The following is an 18,767-nucleotide window of genomic DNA, read 5'->3' as shown; positions in this document are numbered from 1 at the left end:
GTATGTATGTATGTATGTATGTATGTATGTATGTATGTATGTATGTATGTATGTATGTATATATATATATATATATATATATATATATATATGTATATATATATGTATATATATATATATATATATATATATATATGTATATATATATGTATATGTATATATATATGTATATATGTATATATATGTATATATATGTATATATATGTATATATATGTATATATATATATATATATATATATGTATATATATGTATATATATATATATATATATATATATGTATATATATATATATATATATATATATATATATATGTATATGTATATATATATATATATATATATGTATATATATATATATATATATACATACATACACACACACACACACACACACACACACACACACACACACACACACACACACACACACACACACACACAGTACACACACATATATTTTGCAAACACAAACTTTTAATTTGTATGTGATTAATCACAATTAACTTTTTGACAGCCCTAATATAAATATACATGTAAATGTTTCTGAAATACAAACATTAATGTGTGTGAATTTATATATATATATATATATATATATATATATATATATATATATATATATATATATATATATATATATATATATATATATATATATATATATATATATATAATAATAATTACACACAGTGCATACACATAAATTATGCAAAAAACTTTTATTTTGTATGCGATTAATTGCAATTCATCTTTGACAGCCCTAGTCCATATATTAATTTGTGTCATACCCTAATTTTGGTGATTACACAATATGAAAAAATATAAATAAAGCAATAAGGCTCTGAACTTGTCAATGTCAGTGTTCATACATACTGTACATATATTTATATGGATTATATATGTTAACAGAAATGCATTTCTAATTGCACTATTTGTTTAAGACATATACAGAATATGTTGAATTGTAAAGCAGCAAACAAGCCAATTCTTGACAACTTGAGTAATACTTTCATAATCGGAGGTGAAGGTCATGCAGTAACAGAGGTTTGCATCTGCCAAACTCATACAGTACAGTACAAAAGTCCTTCACCCAGTCCAGCCTCATTCCTCCTATCCAACAGGAACTGGGGACACAAGGAGAGAGAGAGAGAGAGAGAGAGAGAGAGAGAGAGAGAGAGAGAGAGAGAGAGAGAAGGGGAGGTGGGCTGTGGAAGGGGGCTGCTTAACACAAAGAAGAAGCCTGGATTAAGTCATGAGCAGCAAACGACATAGGTTGGATTTTTAACGGGTGAGATCACATCCTCTTCTGTGAGTGGCTAAGAGACTCGTCCTCGGTCGGACAGCCGAGTCTTCGGCATGCCAAGCGGGACATCCATTATTGGGACACCGGCACGTGGTCACACACGCACATTAGCATGTTCATGCACATTAATGCAAAAGTAACTATGGATTTATAATGAACAAACAAATGCACATACAAACCTGGTATGAAGTTTTTGCACTCATGGTAGTTTCTGTGGGAAGCTGCATGCAGACATTGTTCAAATGTGCAACACACGCGTACACTTGAGCAGTCGGCACAAAGGGACAGGCAAACAGAGTGTGTCTGAGCATGTGTGTACGTGTGTGCATGTGTGTGAATCTGTGCGGGTAAGTAGCCTGGGAGGGCCGTGGGGTTACATAACTGTGCTACAGCAGGGGCCCCTTGTTCTCTTCCATATGGGGGCACCAAAGGTTTGATGGGATCCTACAGTGTTTAGGGAGCAGTTAATCCTTATGTGTGGCTTTGTTACAGCTTTTGTGACTATACATTTGATGCAAAACCATATGGCATATTTGTAGGGCTGGTTTGAAATCCACAACCCTTACAATGAAGCACTATGGTACTACAGTACACTGAATTTGAGGTACTTCTAAAAGTACAATCATGGTAGATGACCAAAAATCGTGGGAGTTTCATGACACCAACGTACTTTTTTGTGGAAAAGTAAAGGTTAAGTTGATCAAATTGATAAATGAGAGAGCTTGTTAACACCATGCAATTCACCAGGCTGAAGCATTCCCTCCCCGCTGCTGTCGGAACTAACCTTGACCCTCCAACAGAGAGGGGGTACAGAGGATACGGCGCTAGACTCGCCGAGTTGAGTGGAGATGGTGCACAGATGGAGATATTCTCCGCTTACAGTCTCAACACTATAAGGAAATCTAAGACAAGGAGAGAGAGAGATGAGAGAGAGAAGGAGAGAGGTAGAAAAAAAACGACCTCAGTGTGTTGTGGGAATTTTTCTCCCTTCCTAAAATATTTCCTGTATGTCCTCGGATGGGTTGTCTGTTTTAACCCCCTTCAATGCTCATGCTCTACAGACTGTCTTTCACTTTGGGGGGCCCTAAGACCCCCTTAACCGAGCAGGGAGCTTTCAGGGTACCCTGATGGATGCTAATGGGGGACTCTTTCATATCATTTTACAGGGCTGGTCTTTGATCTGCCGGCTGGCTTGCTCTCCACAGGCTGGATATTCACAGAACATGCAAATCCCCCCACACAAACACCTGTGAAAAAACTCCAAGAGCAGGAGGAAAGTATAGCAGTGCTTGCAAAGAAAGACGAAAGTACACGAACATGAAAGAAAAGAATGAGAAAGACGTTTTGAGAGAGAGAGAGAGAGACTAAAAAGACAATGGAAAGAGTGCAGAGAGAATATGTCAAAAAGGCAGAGGCTAAAATGATGTATTTGGGGGAGGGTGGTGGTTGGACCCTGAGGCGGATGTGTCTGCACTGTTGAGAATTAGGAAGGAAGAACTGGAAAAGAAAGTCCGGTGAGGGAACCTCGTCAGTAGCACGCAGCAGCCACACTTTGAATGGTGGTTAAGTGTGGGGACAGCTGGAGGCAGTTGATTGGCTGAGAGGCAATGGAACTCGTGCTTCCTGTGGCCAGCTGCTATACCCATGGCCCCAAGTGACAAGGGTTATAATTGATTACTATCTGGCTGTTCAGCAGTATATAGAGTGCACAGACCCGCTAAAGTACAGTACAGCTGGCTACACAATATCCTCTCAAGAAAAAAATGAAAGTCTGTCTTTCTCAATCTTTCTCTTAAAGGCCACTGCGGGCATGGCACAGCACGCGGTCCGACACGTCTAGCTTTCCACAAGTGCATTTATCTACGGTCTTCCATTTTCCGCATTTTTGCGTTAGAGACGCATTTTCTGCGCCTATTCTTGCTTGAGGAGGAAATGGACTTCACATCCAAGTACACCGAATACAATTTAACTTCAAAGCATTACGTTTAGGTGTACGGATTGCTTGCAGACATTGCACTTCAAACCAGATCCGTTTCTCGCGTTGCTGGAGACCTTCCTGTGAGCTCAACTCTCAGAGCTCCATATTGCAAGGAAAGGCATAAAGGGCTCTTGTGCGCCAGTGCCCGGCTCAAGACCTAATTCACTTTATTAGTTTCATTGCTTTATTAGATTCCGTGAGAAGGGAAGAGGGAGAAAAATTGTGCAAGTTTCTAAAATAAAAAGGATATTTTTGTAGCCTTCTGGAAACAGAAACGGAGCCTGATCAAAGCCTCCTGGAAGTCTAGGGTAGGTCTGGGCTGCCATGCTGTAAAAGTCCCTATTTGTATACTTTTGTAAAGCTCTAAACCTTTCAACTGTATCTTCTTTCAGGCTTAACTCTATGATGTCATGTTTGGTTGTTCTTGAAAGTAGGAAGGATGAAGGCTTCTTTCTCCAACAGCTATTTGTACTGGTGGAAAGCTCTCCTCAGGACACATCTGCCCTGATGGCCTTGCTGCATTCAGGGGCAGGAAACAACTGCGCAGATGAGAGAGAGAGGAAGTATGAGAGGAGAATCCTTGCTGGACAGGAGAATACTCTGAATGGACAAGAGGACTGTGACGAACAGACAGAACATTTAATGCAGCAGACAGCTTCACCTGTGGTGTCACAGAAAGACTTTTGTACGATGAGCCTAGGCAATTTCTATTGTAGTCTCAGCTCATTTTACCAGAAATGAAATGAGCAGTTCAACAATACAGACGGGTACAAGGTGCATGTGGTGTCACTTTCTGCGTTTCTATATGACTACGGGGAGGCAGAACGGAGCCTGTTCACCTCAGTGGAAACAATTCTGAGTCATCTTTTTGAAATCATGCAATGAGTACAGCAGTTTCGCACCCTAAATCAAATTTATCACTGGCCCACACTTACAAAAAGTCAGACGGATTGCTCATGAATGGTGAAAGAAAAAACAGGCATTGATTTAAGCTCAACATGTACTGCAGCATTGCCTGCAGACAATTCTGAGTGCCATGTTTATGCCTTTCAGAGTGAGAACGAATTGATAAAGGGCACACGGCATAGTTTGATTTGTTGTTTTGTTCTCGTTCTTCTTTCCTTAACCCGTTGTTCTAAGGGCTAATGACTAAGTATGGTGCGAATAGGCTGGAAAAAGGATTTTCCTGGAAAAATGCAAGGAGACATAGAGAAGACATGATGACTACAGCATAAGCAGAAGCATCAAGTCTGAGCTCTATCTCGGCTTCAGGCCCAGACTCCCAGATGTTGTGTCATCCTCTGGCACTGAATTCAGCTGAAGGTAATTGTTTGGAGAGGAACCAGTGAGGGAACACCCGCTTAATGCTGAGCCCCAAAGAATTGGTTCAGAAAAGCTGAGATGTTTTCCTCTGAGACAGTGAGTGTTATCAGAGAAAAGGACACTGCGTACCAGTATGGGCAGAGGCACATGGATGGAGGGACAGAGAGGGATAGGGATAATGTGATGCCAACTGTTAACACAGAATTACAATCTCACAACAAGACTGAAAGCTAGAGAGAGTAACTTCCCTAAATGTCTATGCAACAACATCATGGTCATATAGGGTTGTTTGTGGACATAATGGAATTACACTACTAAAAGAAAGATAAAAATGATTAACAAGTTAACTCCAAGAGAAAAGTGTTACTGCCTATAGGTTCCTGTAGCTTAATCGGTTGAGCATTTCATTAACAACGTGAAGGTCAGTGGTTCGATCTGAGGAAACACATACTGATAAAATTTATAATTTGAATGCACTATGATACTGCTTTGCGGCCGGTGACTTCTTTTTTCGAGGGCGTTCCTCACAACATGTATGTAGCCCATCATGTGTGTGGTTCCTTTTTTCAAAATATGTGTTCTGCGCATCGAGAGATCCTGCATCACTATCTTGTCAAAATAAGTGCCTGCTGCAGATGCGTCTGAAGGGTTTATGATAAAAGAGACGCTTGTGCTTGCCAGATACTCACATAATCTTTTCTATAAAAGTTTAGTGTTAAGGGAGTGTCTTGCGTGTATTTTATGAATGTGAGCCTCTCTTTTATCATAAACGGATTTGACACGTGTGCAGCAGGCACTTATTTTGACAAAACATGTGATGCACATGGTTCAAATGACGCAACAAACACATATTTTGAAAACGCAAGCAACACACATATCATTCCGAACACTTATTTTGAAGTAGCACCTCACCAGCCGCCACTGCTCCTTTGGATGAAAGTGTCTGCCAAATGCATGAAAGAAAATTATGGTTTCTGCTCCATAGCTGATCAGACTTAAATGAGGTATACGATTACTTAAAAAGTATCACCTTTCTCAAATGTTTTTCCTAGAATTCCTTAAAATAAATAAAGAGCCAACTACAGACATACAGATATCACATCCGTGGATATAATAGGATTCATTTTATATCACTTTCAAGATAAAGTTTTCAGATCTGTTCACACACTCTGTATGATAAGAAATACTGGCATATCTGAGCACTATCTTAGACAATGTAGCGATCTTTTGTAAAAGACCAGTCTTAGAGGACGCATGTGAGATATGTTTTAATCTCACTGCTATCTAGAAAAAAACAAGTGAGATATCGAAGAGATGTTATTTGTGATTTTCATTCCTACATGTGTACGTGTAGTTTAGCAGGCAATTGTGTCACATCTCCCAGTGTACTCTGTGCACTATTGTTTTGGTTTGCCTACACGTTTTCTTGTTGCTGGTGAGTTATGGGCCTCTGCTTGTATCTGCTCTTAAGAGGCACCTAAAAATACCCAGTGAGGTAATGAGAAAGCCTCTGCACTATTTACATTTTGGCGAGTTCAGCTTTCAGGCAAGAGTCTGCTGAGAGAGGCGAATCTGCTAAAAGATGAGGGGGAATTTTTTTCAGCGCTCTGCAGAGAAACATAGATGGCTGGGGCCTAAGATAAAAGAGACATTAAGAAATGGAGAACAGATTCGGCCCCAGAGCAGTCATACAGTGAAAAACAGTCAAATGGAAAGGAAAGAGCAAGAGAGGAAGGTGTACAAGACAGGAAGACAGACACAAACACGAAAGACACAAGAGACAGAAAAGATGAGAAAGACCATGGCCCATGGTTCAAATACGCTAATATCCACCTTCCTCGTCTGCTCTCCTTCATAGAAGTGAGGGCTGTAATGAAGAAAGCAAAATGGCGCCTGCTGCAGTTTATACAACTTTGTCATGTTTTATAGGAGAAATAGTAAAAATACAAGAGACACTGAGTCATGTAAGAGAAACAAAGACAAATGGGGCCGCATAATGTTTCAGACCAAATATAAGCAAGGGCATGATGCTCACAGAAATTTTATTTGAATCACCCTCATGGCATGCCTTCCTACAATATGAGTTCCTTTCTTCAGTTAAATGCAAGCAATTCATTATATATTAAAATGATGTCTAATCTTTTAATATTGGGGTCTAACATAGTGTAGCTAAAAAAAGGATATACATCTATAACTATATGATCTGTTTTCAACTGTAGAAATAAAGTCATACATTTGGGATGACATGAAGACTGAGAATGACATTTGAGTGAACTATTATGGGAAAATGAAGTGAATCACTTCAAGTTGCCTTCAGTGTGAACAATCATTTTCAAATGAAGGCCACAAGCAAAGAAAAGAAGAATGAAGCTACTGTAGATTAAAGCAAAAATGTAGACAGACAGAGTCGGCGGAAAGGGAGCTGCAAGCTTTCAGGTTGCTGTCCCTCCAGACCATGACATTATCTGAAGATGAGCCTGTGATGGCTTCTCATTCCAGTCTAATGACCAGAGGGCTCCAGACACTCCAACAGGATGGACCGAATTCCAAACCTCCCGTTGTGTGCAAATTTATGAATGATTGGGATCATAGCAGAGGCACGTGGAAGGAAGTACCATGTTTGTCCTCGAGGATGCCTTGTTGTGATGTCATTGGCTTCAAATTCACAATGTTTTACTTATCCATAGTAATGCCGTTTTGCATGCCACATAATACGTGCTTTTAATACACGAGTTTATTTCAACTGTGGGAATGCCAACCACAAGCAATAAGCTACTGAGGTCAAACGTAGTCAGATAAGGTAAATATCGGAGTCATGGACTCTGTAGTCTAAACACAAAAGCAAGGAAGAGGGAACAAAGACCAGCCATGGTAAATTAAAATCTACTGCCTATCAGGGCCTGCAAACTATCTTAACTGATTTTCCTAAAAGCTGGAAACAATTTGCAAGGTCTTGGGTGAGTAAAGTAATAGTGTAATACAGTCCTGATTAAGCCATTTAAGGGGTTGCGGACCGAGTTTCGATAGAAATGGCCGAACACAATGAAGCACAGTCTATTCTCATAACGTGTTGCATGCACACTGGCAGATGAGCCATTAGACAACATTTACAATCTCCAGCAAAAGCAACGTATACTGCCTGAGCCAATGGTGGTACAGTTGTTTTACATTCCTTTACTCCACATTGTCAATAACCCCCCCTTGCACCCATTGCCCCTTTCTCCCTAAATATAAGAAAAGAGAATGTTTTGGTCTTATCTGCAGGAAATAGCATTTGATGAAATTACACTCCTGGGCCAGAGCATGAAAGTGATGGCCAGGCCCCTACACTTATTTCTGGGTCCCCCGACGCGCGGCCTGCCCTTGATCCTTGGCTGGACCCTATCAGGAACGTGGAAGGTAGACTGTAGCAGGCCGACAGACCTGGGTGGGCTCGCTGCTTATCCCTCGCTCGGGGACATGTTTAGCCATCAGGGTGGTATGTCGGTATGTACGCTGGTGCTCATGTGCCCGTTAAGGGACCAGGGGTCCATCCTGCCCAGTAGAGCTCATCTGAGAGAGATACTGAACGAAGCTGGAAAGGGCTTGTATACAATCAAGCACCAATCCTAACTGGTTGTATTACACTGAAGTTTAGGGCATTTTAGATTTAGAATTATGTTTAAGGATTACATAGGAATTTTGTTATATTTTGACATCTTAAAGCAGCCAGCGCCTACAATTTTATCTTGAGGTCTTACGCCGCACTGTAAGGTGCCACAAAATAGGGTGTACCATATTTCAAAAAGTACACCTTTATACCTAAAAACAAGTTCATATTAGTACCTCAAAGATACATGTTAGTATATCTCAAAGGTACATATTGATACCAAATGTATGCAGTACATATCTGTACCTACTAGTACATATTAGGACCTTATTAAAGGGTACTGTCCCATGGTACTGATATGGTACATATTTGGACAATTTTTTATGTTGGGACGCTAAACAGATAAACTCATATCTATGTAGTTTCTTATTTAAATAACATTTTAGTTTTGTACTATAATACATTGTATTTTTGTCTACAAACACCTTCAGATCAAACAGTTTTTAAGATCATGAAAAATGTTACCATTTTAATCATGTACCATAAACTGGTAATCTCCTTACTGCAAACCTGTTAATATCAGTAGCTAAAGCATTACATCAGTGGGTTCGATACATCCTGATAAAGTGCACCTTTAATGCACTGTAAGTCTCTTTGGTGTGAGAATTAATTCCTGCCAAATGCATACATTTAAAAAATATACACTCATGTTTTTTTTACTGAACTCTACTTTTCAACTCGAGCTCAATTGTTTGTGTCAGGTTCGACACGCGATCCATAATTGATATTTTTCATGAATAGTGTCACGCATACATACGCTGGGGCTTTCCCCCTCAGTAACTATAGAAACCCAATGTCACTAGCAAGGCAAAGGCCATGGGGCAAAGCTGCTCATCTTTTTCCGATACTCAAGCGTTTTCCATACTCACGTGCGGGATTTAATTCGTGATGGTGCACAAAGACTCAGAACACTTCACCTGAGAAAGTCCCCCACACCCTTGCTTTGGGCACCTTACCCCAGGACAGACTTGTGGTTAATACCCGACAATTCCGGAGCAATTGAAACCTGGTCTGGCTCTTCAAAAGCTCAATCTTAGGTTGCTGTATTCTACGCATTCACATGTCACAAACCTCCGCTGCTCGGCCATTGTGCGGAAGATACAAGATACTGCGCACTTGTGTTTGGGAAACGAGTTTTCCACGCAATCTTTTTGATTGATTCACAGACAAGTTTTTGTGTGCATATAGAGCTTATTAATCCTATAGACACACCAGAGTCCTGAAACTGTATCTTTAATCTTCAGAGACTACAAACAGGAAGTCATCAATTTGACTGTTTCCAGAAGGCTTGTGGGATATTATTTTTATTTTAGTGCCAGATCGAGGCCTACCCACGCTAGAATATTTATATGGGTGCTAGAGAGAAAAGAAGGGTAGACTTCCGGAGGGCCAGCTGTGGTAGCATCACTAGCCAGAGAAGAGCCTCCTCCCATGGGGAACCAGATATTGGCATCAGCCTCTGAACCTTTATGTAACAGTACTTGATGTACCATATTGCACAGGTGAAAAGTACTGGTTTAAATAACACTAACAATATCCTAACACTGTCGAGTTTAGAAAAAAAGCACAAAACATTTCTCATGTCTCAGCTCAAACTAGGCCGCGAAGTTACGGATGTGTTTTTTCTGTATCAGTTTTGCTTTCTATCTTCTTGTGGGATCAGTTTGGACAAGGGTGAAGCCTTGATCAGCACTCCTGCTGGCCCTGATGTACTGTAATACATCACTGCAAGGCCAGAATCTCCCTTTGCTCATTTGTACAAAAGCCAACATATGGCACCGCAAAGCCAGGACTGTGCCAATCTGACAAGTGCTCAGTGAAACCCACTGTATCTAACCAAAATCACCACGCAGGAACTGTGTGCATGTGTGCCAGTCTAGTAAGGCACGCGCTCTGCGTCCACACACACGCGCCCTCCATAACAACACAGAACCGAGCTGATGGGTAGTGGTGGGATCCGACTGCATGCGTGTTTCAAACCGATTGAAAAAAAGAGATCAAACTGGGCTGGCACACATAAACATGAGCAGACGCATGCACACAGCTGCTGTGGAAGATGCTGGTCGTACGCTGAAGCAGTGTGTGTGTTCGGCAGCAGTTGCTCTGGCAATGTGGACGTGCCGTGCAGCAGTTCTTTCTGTGTTAGTTGGCTGTGGTGATCTGGTGTAGACAGTGCAACACGCAGGCAGATGTTTCCTTCATTCACTCACTATGCACCGACAAACGAGGTGCCAAATATTCGCTTGGTGTGTGCATGAGTTTGTATGTGAGGGCTGTCACTTTAACAATCATTGGGTAACATTTTTTGAGAAAAAGGAAACAAAAAGCACGCACAACAGCCTCAAATGGGTGCTTGACCCAAAACCAAGATGATTAAATGGAAAGTCGACACACCAAAGCTCCAAACGTATCAAAAGAGGCATATTTCAAAAAAACTAATTTTTGACAGATAACGTTTTAGACAGAGATATATTTTTGTTGTGGTCAATAACTCACAAGTGTGATGTATCAATACAGGTGAAATTTTGAACAAACGTAAAACAACTTCAGTATAATATCACTTTGAACATAAATAGCGCATTGTTACTTTTGACCCTGTCAGCTGGGACAAAAGTTACACACAGGTGGGTCAAAAGTAACACAACGGAACAAGATCGAGTTTTCTTTTACACTTGCTTTTAGTAAATATACATGACTATGAACTTGTTAATATGTAACATATTTTGTTGATAATTATCTGCAAAAAAAAAATCATTTAAAATTTCAGTTTCATCAAATGTTTCAAGAGCAACCTGACAGTACAATTGTGAATTGTTGAGAATATTTTTTTTCAATAGTATAAACACTATTAAAATTAAAATAAATCAAATGAGAATAATATAAAATCTTAACATAATGCAACAGTATTAGCAGCAGGACAAAAGTAACAAGTGTTACTACAAGATCCATATCTTAAATCTGGCAAAGTGCAGTGCCCCACTTCGAAGCGGTATTCAAGGCTTAAGTGTATCCCATCATGCATCATGTTCTGGATGTAAATCGTGAGACTTTTCCCCAAACTTGGCGAGATGTCTTAGAAATTTTTAATTGTAAGTTAATAAATTTATATTACATATTATGTTGGAAGTAAAACAAAGTGTTGCACATTTCATTGGTGCTAGCATGTATTTTGTAAAATACACTGTAAAAAATTTCCCTGTAAAATAACAGTAAAGAGCTGGCAGCAGAGACGCCAGCAGTATACTGTTATTTTTACGGTATTTATACGTAAAATGACTTTACGGTAGTAGTCTGTAAACCAGAAAAACTGTATTGTTCTGTATTTATATAATTTACAGTAAAGAGCTGGCAGCAGAGACGCCAGCAGTATACCGTTATTTTTACAGTATTCATATGTAAAATTAATTTACGGTAGTAGTCTGTAAACCAGAAATACAGAATACTTCTGTAGTCACACTGTTAAATGATTTCACAGTCTAATACAGTAAAAAATAAATGCATTTTTCTGTGATTTATTTAGAAACTAAAATAATATTGTTTAGGTTTAAAGTAACAACCTAATATATTTGTAATATTATTATTGTAATTTCCAAATAATCACAGAAATATGCAGCATTTTTTAAATAACATAAATTTAGTCTCTAAAAATTCTTCATTGATATTTAAAATATCAGTCTCCCATGAACTTGCCCAATGAATTCCCAGGGCTAAAGACAACTGCTTAAGATATGCATTATTGTGAATATTATGCAAAATAAGCAACAAAAACTTCCAAATCAAACACCTTTATTTCAAAGAGAAATGTCAATGTCAACATGAATACAAAAAAGGAAAGAAAATAAATCCTGTTGGACAATGCTGAAAAAGCTTTCTAGTAGTAAACAGAAACAGTAGTTTCTTGCTTTAGACTATGGCAATAAACGTACGTTCTTAAATTGCTCATCAGAGACTGCCCCTAATCCTAACCAAATGTGAAGGGCATAACCTATAGTTTTGCATAAAAAAGTATTTTTGAAAACATACCTAAGGCCATTTTGAAACTATTATAGTACAGTAGAACATTTTGTCAGGATGTATCAATAACATGCATAAAAACATTTAGGATGAAACCGTAGGGTAGGCACATGTGCCACTGCAAGCTAGACTTGCAGGTTACCTCTTAAAATTGTCCTGTGAGGTAGGTTTGTGTTTTTACATCTTAGTTCTTGTGGATCCAGAAGAGACGATCATCACTTTAGTAGCCGCTGTTCCTCTCTGCAGCATTATTCCAGTGCTGTCACTGTCAAAGAACAAAAAACAACCATACTCATAAATAAACTAAACAATCACGAATGTAAAGTATAAACTCCAAGCGAATGCTTATAAAGTTAAAAATACCAGTATAATTGTGGCAATGCCAGACTGTCAAAAAAATGAGAGAAAGATTATATACTCACCGATCTATATGAAGTTCCATTAAAAAGTCAAGGAGATTCTTCAGTAGCATGGCCACGTGTGTATTTAACTGCAGAAGACGACTTCTGGACGATCACACCTTTCTTCTTAGAGACAATCTTGTCTGATGATTTTGGCATTTGTTCCTCTCTCTTGATTTATATCAATGAAGTGCCTAAATCAAAAGCAATTAATTGTTTTTTTGTCTTTCGTCATTGCACAAATTGAGTGGATTTAAAGGAATAGTCTACCCTTTTGCCATATTAAACTATGTTATTACCTCAACCTAGACAAATTAATACATACCTATCTTTTTTCAATGCGTGCACTGTACAACATGTTGTGAATGTGTTAGCATTTAGCCTAGCCCCATTCATTCCTATGGTACCAAACAGGGAAGCCACCAAACACTTCCGTGTTTTCCTTATTTAAAGACTGTTACATGAGGAGTTATACCAGTAAGTATGGTGCCACAAAATAAAACTTTTTTTTTGGTACCATAGGAATGAATGGGGCTAGGCTAAATGCTAACACATTCACAACACGCTGTACAGTGCACGCATTGAAAAAAGATAGGTATGTATTAATTCGTCTAGGTTGAGGTAATAACATAGTTTAATATGGCAAAAGGGTAGACTATTCCTTTAATGACATCAAATGGAATTATAATAAAGTCTATACCCTGTGTGTGTGCGTGTGTGCGTATGTGCGTATGTGCGTGTGTGTGTGTGTGTGTGTGTGTGTGTGTGTGTGTGTGTGTGTGTGTGTGTGTGTGTGTGTGTGTGTGTGTGTGTGTGTGTGTGTGTGTGTGTGTGTGTGTGTGTGTGTGTGTGTGTGTGTGTGTGTGTGTGTGTAGGTGTTGAGGCTTGAAATGTACAGTACTAATTCCATTTTATGCATAAAATACAAACACATTAATTTAATTGTATATATCTATATAATGATGGCAGGGATTGAAGGGGTTTACCTCTGAATGAATTCCAGAGGGCAGGCTGTCTCATCTTGATACTGAAGGCTGAAAATGAAGTAGGTTGCAAACATAGCAGCAAGTCCAATTTCAAATGTTGGTGTGATGCCCTCAGAGCCCTTAAAGGTGATCATCCAACCCTTAATTGTGACTTGCCTTGTTGCACTTGAAACTTAACAACATGGTAATACTTGTTACCTTGTGTAAACATTTGTAAACTCAAGATGAATGGATAAAATATACAATGTGTCTATCAATGATTCTAAATTAAATGTATATTACCAGGTATCAGGCGAGGACTTGCAGGAAGACTGAGAGTTGTCTCAACGTCAGCTGCAGTGGCAGAAACCTGAAGGGAACAAATACATTATCCTTACCATAATAAGATTTTTAAGAAGAAAATTTATAAAAAGGACAATAATTAGTAAACACTAGGTGGAATGTAACCAAGACGTGAACGAGGTACCTACAATCAAACTTCTAAATAGATTTGACATTCAAAATTTAAAGGGTAACAATTTATCTTTTTAACTCCATGTTGTCACACGTAGCTTACATGCAGCTTCCTTTGAGCCAAAAAAATATTTACACCTCTCTTTTTACATATGTAGTAGTACTCCCACAAACTAGTACACACATTGCATTCACAAAGAGTCCAGAAAGACAATATTTTCACACCAATTTGGCGTTTAAAAAGAAAAATGCAAAGCCTTGACTATTCAACTTTAACCAAACTTTTAACTTTTCATTAAAAGTCGACACAAACAAAATAAAACTCACCAAAACCATCTTGGATAGTCGATGTTCAAATAATCCTATGGTTTGGTTAAAGTAAATTTTTTAATAAGTGTTGTTTCTCAAATTCAGAAGTAGCCTACGTCTAACTTTACCAAAATTAAACAAAATACCATTCAAAAGTAATATTGTTTTGGCTATTCAAATCTAAGCCTCACTGTTCAATGACATGTTTAAATCCCTAGCAAGAGAAGCTTCTATCAGTTGATATCAAGCATTTTTGGCAATATGAATAAAATTTGAATTACCGTTTCATTTGTAGATGCAAGACCCGATGAATTTGATGAAGAACACTTGAGAATGTGCAGCACGTCATCTAAATTGTACGTCCTCTTCTGGAAAATCTCCAATCCAAATAATGGTTCCCGAAATTCCATCCAGGGGTTAATGACAAATTACTTCTGTATTTTTTTAAAGATATATTTCAATTTATAAAACTAATATTGCTTCTGACCGTGCTCCAAATTCCCCAGTCAACATGCATTTTCGAGAAAATACTGTATTGTCCTGTAATTTAAAACATCAACTTACTGTTGAGGGCCTCTGTCTTGTTGCTCCAATTTAAGCAGCCCACAATGCATTGCTAACTACAGTACTAAACTGTTTAACATGAAAACAGTATTTTAGTGTTGAAAATTGGCTGTAAATTTACGGCAATTGCTTACAGTGTATCTTCAACAACTGCTTTTAATCACATAATTGGAAATAAAATTAATTGTGTCGTTTATTCAGGGACTACTGAATAAAAAATAAACTTTAATAAAGCTGCATGCACAAAATGAAAAGTTTTACAGGTGCAAAGAATTCTGCTTCTGAAAGTTTCAGATAAGTGTAGATAATCTTTTAGTTCAATAAATGTTCATTTCAGAGTGATTATGTGTTCATTTTATTTAAAGAAAAGCTTATGTTTATTTTAAGTAGCTTAAATAAAAACAAATGCGTTTTGGTGCAAATTGCTGCCACTACCTGGATTAATATTTTTACAATTGGGCAAAATACAGGAAATACGTCATGTAAGTAGTCAAGTGGCCAAGTGCAAAGACTGCAAGTGTGGATATTTGGACGCTGCCTAAATAATGTAGATTGATCAGTACTGTGACACCGGACACGAAAAACACAATTTGCTTTCTGGACCTACACGCGTAAATCTCTGTCAAGGGTTGCATCCTAAATATGCTGTCATAGTTTGGAATGCAAATGGAATGCTCTGAGAAAATCGCTTCGTTACTTTCGTCTTACGTTACTTTCGTCTTACGTTACTTTCGTCCCGGTTCTACCCTATTGAATTTGCACACTAGTGTTGTTTCATTGTCTGATTAAGAGCTTTGGTGTCCTGACTTTACTTTAAATCATCTTACAATTTTTTTAATAAAATGTATAAAAAGGTATTAATGCAAATTAGAAAATAATATTTCATTTAAAGTCATTTTCTTACCATTTGAAAATTGTTGTGTAAACAAACAATCCGCTAAATATAAGCTTACCACTGGCCTAAAGTCCATAGCAATCCATTTTGCAATCATGTTTGATAATCTATAGTCTTATGAATGATTTACACATGTCGTCTTTGTTTCTGTCCAATTATGTAAGGAATAATTGACGACGGGACGTTAAATTATCTGAAAATATGAATTCAATGAATTCATTAGTCAACATATTACTTTACAACTTCATTAAGGGGACAATTAGACTGTAAAAGTTGGATCAACTTGTTGGATTAAAATGTAAATTTAATCTCACTTTTAGGGGAAATTTTATGGGTTTTTTTTTTATTACTTCAATTGGTAACAACTAAAATATTTCAACATTTTAAACTTAAATTTCTAACTAAAAGTGAGATTAAATTTTCAATTGAAGTAAAATTTAAGTTGATTCAACTTTTACTTTTTACAGTGTAGCAAAGGGCTAATATAAACAAATATATTAATAAACATGACGCAACATGTACAACACAAAACAAAACATTTCAAACATACATGGAACAGAAAACATGATGCAGCATATCTCAATAAGAATTCAGCACCTTCCACAAATAGAAAGTTATATTTAGTTAAAGTCAGTTGATATAGCTAAAGATTCATTAAAACTAATCAATATCATTAATAAATTCCCAATTTTTATCAGTTATTTGAACATCTATTACCCCAAAGCTTTACATTATTTACAAAATAATAATAATAATATTTATTATTTAAATTGATCATTCTTCAATTGACAGCTCTAAGTTTTGATATGTTTGTGTGTGCTAATGAATAAATTAAGTAATGAAAGGCACATGCGAGTATGTAACAATCCTGGCAAGGATTTACAAAAAAGCATCCAAACAGCAAGTTAATTAATATTATCCTTGTAAAACCTTGTTTTACCCTGTTTTACAACAAAGTTGGAAACTGAAAAAAATTGGATCTTAAAATGTTCCCCCTCAAATTCCCTCATGGCAAATATGACAAAAACTGCAACATTATAAAGAGTCTGGCATTACTGTATTTTATAGAACAGGAAGTGATACATGCTGGTCTCCAAATTTGACATTTAGAATGGTACCAGCAATAAGACACAATCTAATAAAACAGATGGATCCAGTAATCAGGAGATTGGCTGGCATGTCTGAACCGCAAAGAGATCAGAACACTGGGAAACACACCCTAAAGAGTTTCAGGAGAAACAGAATAAAAAGGGGTTTTAGAAACCAATGCTTAGAAACCAGAGCTCAGCTGTAGCTGGCAGCTGTGAAGACCTGATCCCAGGAACTGAAAGATGGCAAGTGTATGACACCCATATTGTTAAAAGTGCAAAGTCATTCTTAACATAGATATTTCTGTAAACGAGACAATAAATAAGCACATGCAGCAGCAGCATACAAACACAATCTGAATTTCAATCCACATACTATTTATGTGAATTTTATTATATTGCATTAAATAAGAATAAAATGTGAATATAATCTACAAAAGGCACATGATAAAACTATGAACTACAATCAATTACAATGTGAACTTTGTTTAAAGCCAAATATTAACAATTGTATAAACAAAAATTACAAAATAATTAATTAAAAAATAAGCAATTAAAAAATGAATGCTGAAAGAAAGTGTTCACACAGTTCTCATTGACATCCAGAAAGTGAAACAAGGAGCTGTTCCACTGTCAGTTATTACGTCTGTGTCTATGCTGAATTTATGTTATAGGGTTATGGACAAACCTGGTTTCAGGATTTACAGAAAATAATTCTATAAGTAATGCAAACGTAAATGAAAGGTTTTGGTAATGAATGAGATTTATAAATAGCATGAAAACCCCTCATGTGAACATTTACCGGAATCCAACTGTAATTCAGGTTTCTGTGGTTCGACACAGTTAAGTATCAGATCATTTGTGATACCGAGAGCCTGTGCTAATGGTAAAATCACAGGCCGATGTCCAGGTCGGAGCCTAAAGGTCAAAGACTTCAAAAAAAAGGAAATAACATTTTGCCCATGCTTTCAGATTATAGCAGCGAATTATTTTACACATAAAATGGCATTCAGACTTTATAAAGTTAAAGCGCACATAACACATGCTGTTTTTGCTTATCTCATGTTAAAGGTGCCAAAGAATGCATTTAAATAATATGTTAAATTGTTCTTTGATATTTACATAGAAGCTATGTTACTTTATTAAGTGCAAAAATGATCCAGAAACGTTTTTTACATGTCCATTTACAAGCCTAGGATTTGTCTTTTGAATTAAATGGTCTATTATTACCTTATTGGCAAGGGTCATGAATAATAATGTTGAGCTCTGCTCTGAGGCTCATGCCAGTAGCTCACATTAGTAAACATACCTTATGTGTTTAGCCTTTATTAGATGAAAATACAGATTTTGAGGAAAAACTTATTGTTTGGTAAGTTCTGAGTGGTAAGTTTGTGTTTTTTTTTTCCAGTATGGACATGCAAAACATAACTGTAAAATCAATAGTAAAACTTCAGCTTAAACGCTAGCATATACAATTAAAATTAGCATGTAGTGCTAACTCAACAGTGACAACTTTGTTTGCAGCATTTTAACAACTTTGTAATTCATTTAATGTGTAATTTAAAGTTGGGGCGTACATCTCGACTGTATAGTCACAGTCAGTGTTATGTTGAGAAACAAATGCAATTGAGGCTCACAATATGTTATTAGCATGTACAGAGCTCTTATTATTCATCTATGCCTAGTTTAATACAGTTTTGCATTCTATGGCACCTTTTGAGTACCTATAGAGTAGTATTACATCCTTTATATATCCAAAGAGTTTTTAGTTTTATCAGATTTATAAAAGACAGATCAGCTGT

The 18,767-nt window shown here is 37.3% G+C and overlaps 1 protein-coding gene and 1 long non-coding RNA gene across 2 annotated transcripts in view; both read right to left on the bottom strand.

The window, feature by feature from the left end:
* ccnd2a (cyclin D2, a) overlaps positions 1-18,767 on the bottom strand; it is a 169,339-nt gene that overhangs the window by 36,750 nt on the left and 113,822 nt on the right. The window lies entirely within an intron of this gene.
* LOC135781321 (uncharacterized) lies at positions 12,551-14,077 on the bottom strand. Its single transcript, XR_010545135.2, has 3 exons — positions 13,939-14,077; positions 13,657-13,828; positions 12,551-12,864 (listed from the first exon to the last, which is right to left on the bottom strand). It is a non-coding gene; the product is annotated as an uncharacterized lncRNA (long non-coding RNA).

The sequence above is a fragment of the Paramisgurnus dabryanus genome, chromosome 23 (genome assembly GCF_030506205.2).
Source record: "Paramisgurnus dabryanus chromosome 23, PD_genome_1.1, whole genome shotgun sequence".
Classification (NCBI taxonomy): Eukaryota; Metazoa; Chordata; class Actinopteri; order Cypriniformes; family Cobitidae; genus Paramisgurnus; species Paramisgurnus dabryanus.
Note: the sequence above shows the minus strand (reverse complement) of the source record. Positions and strands in the feature narration are given on the sequence as shown.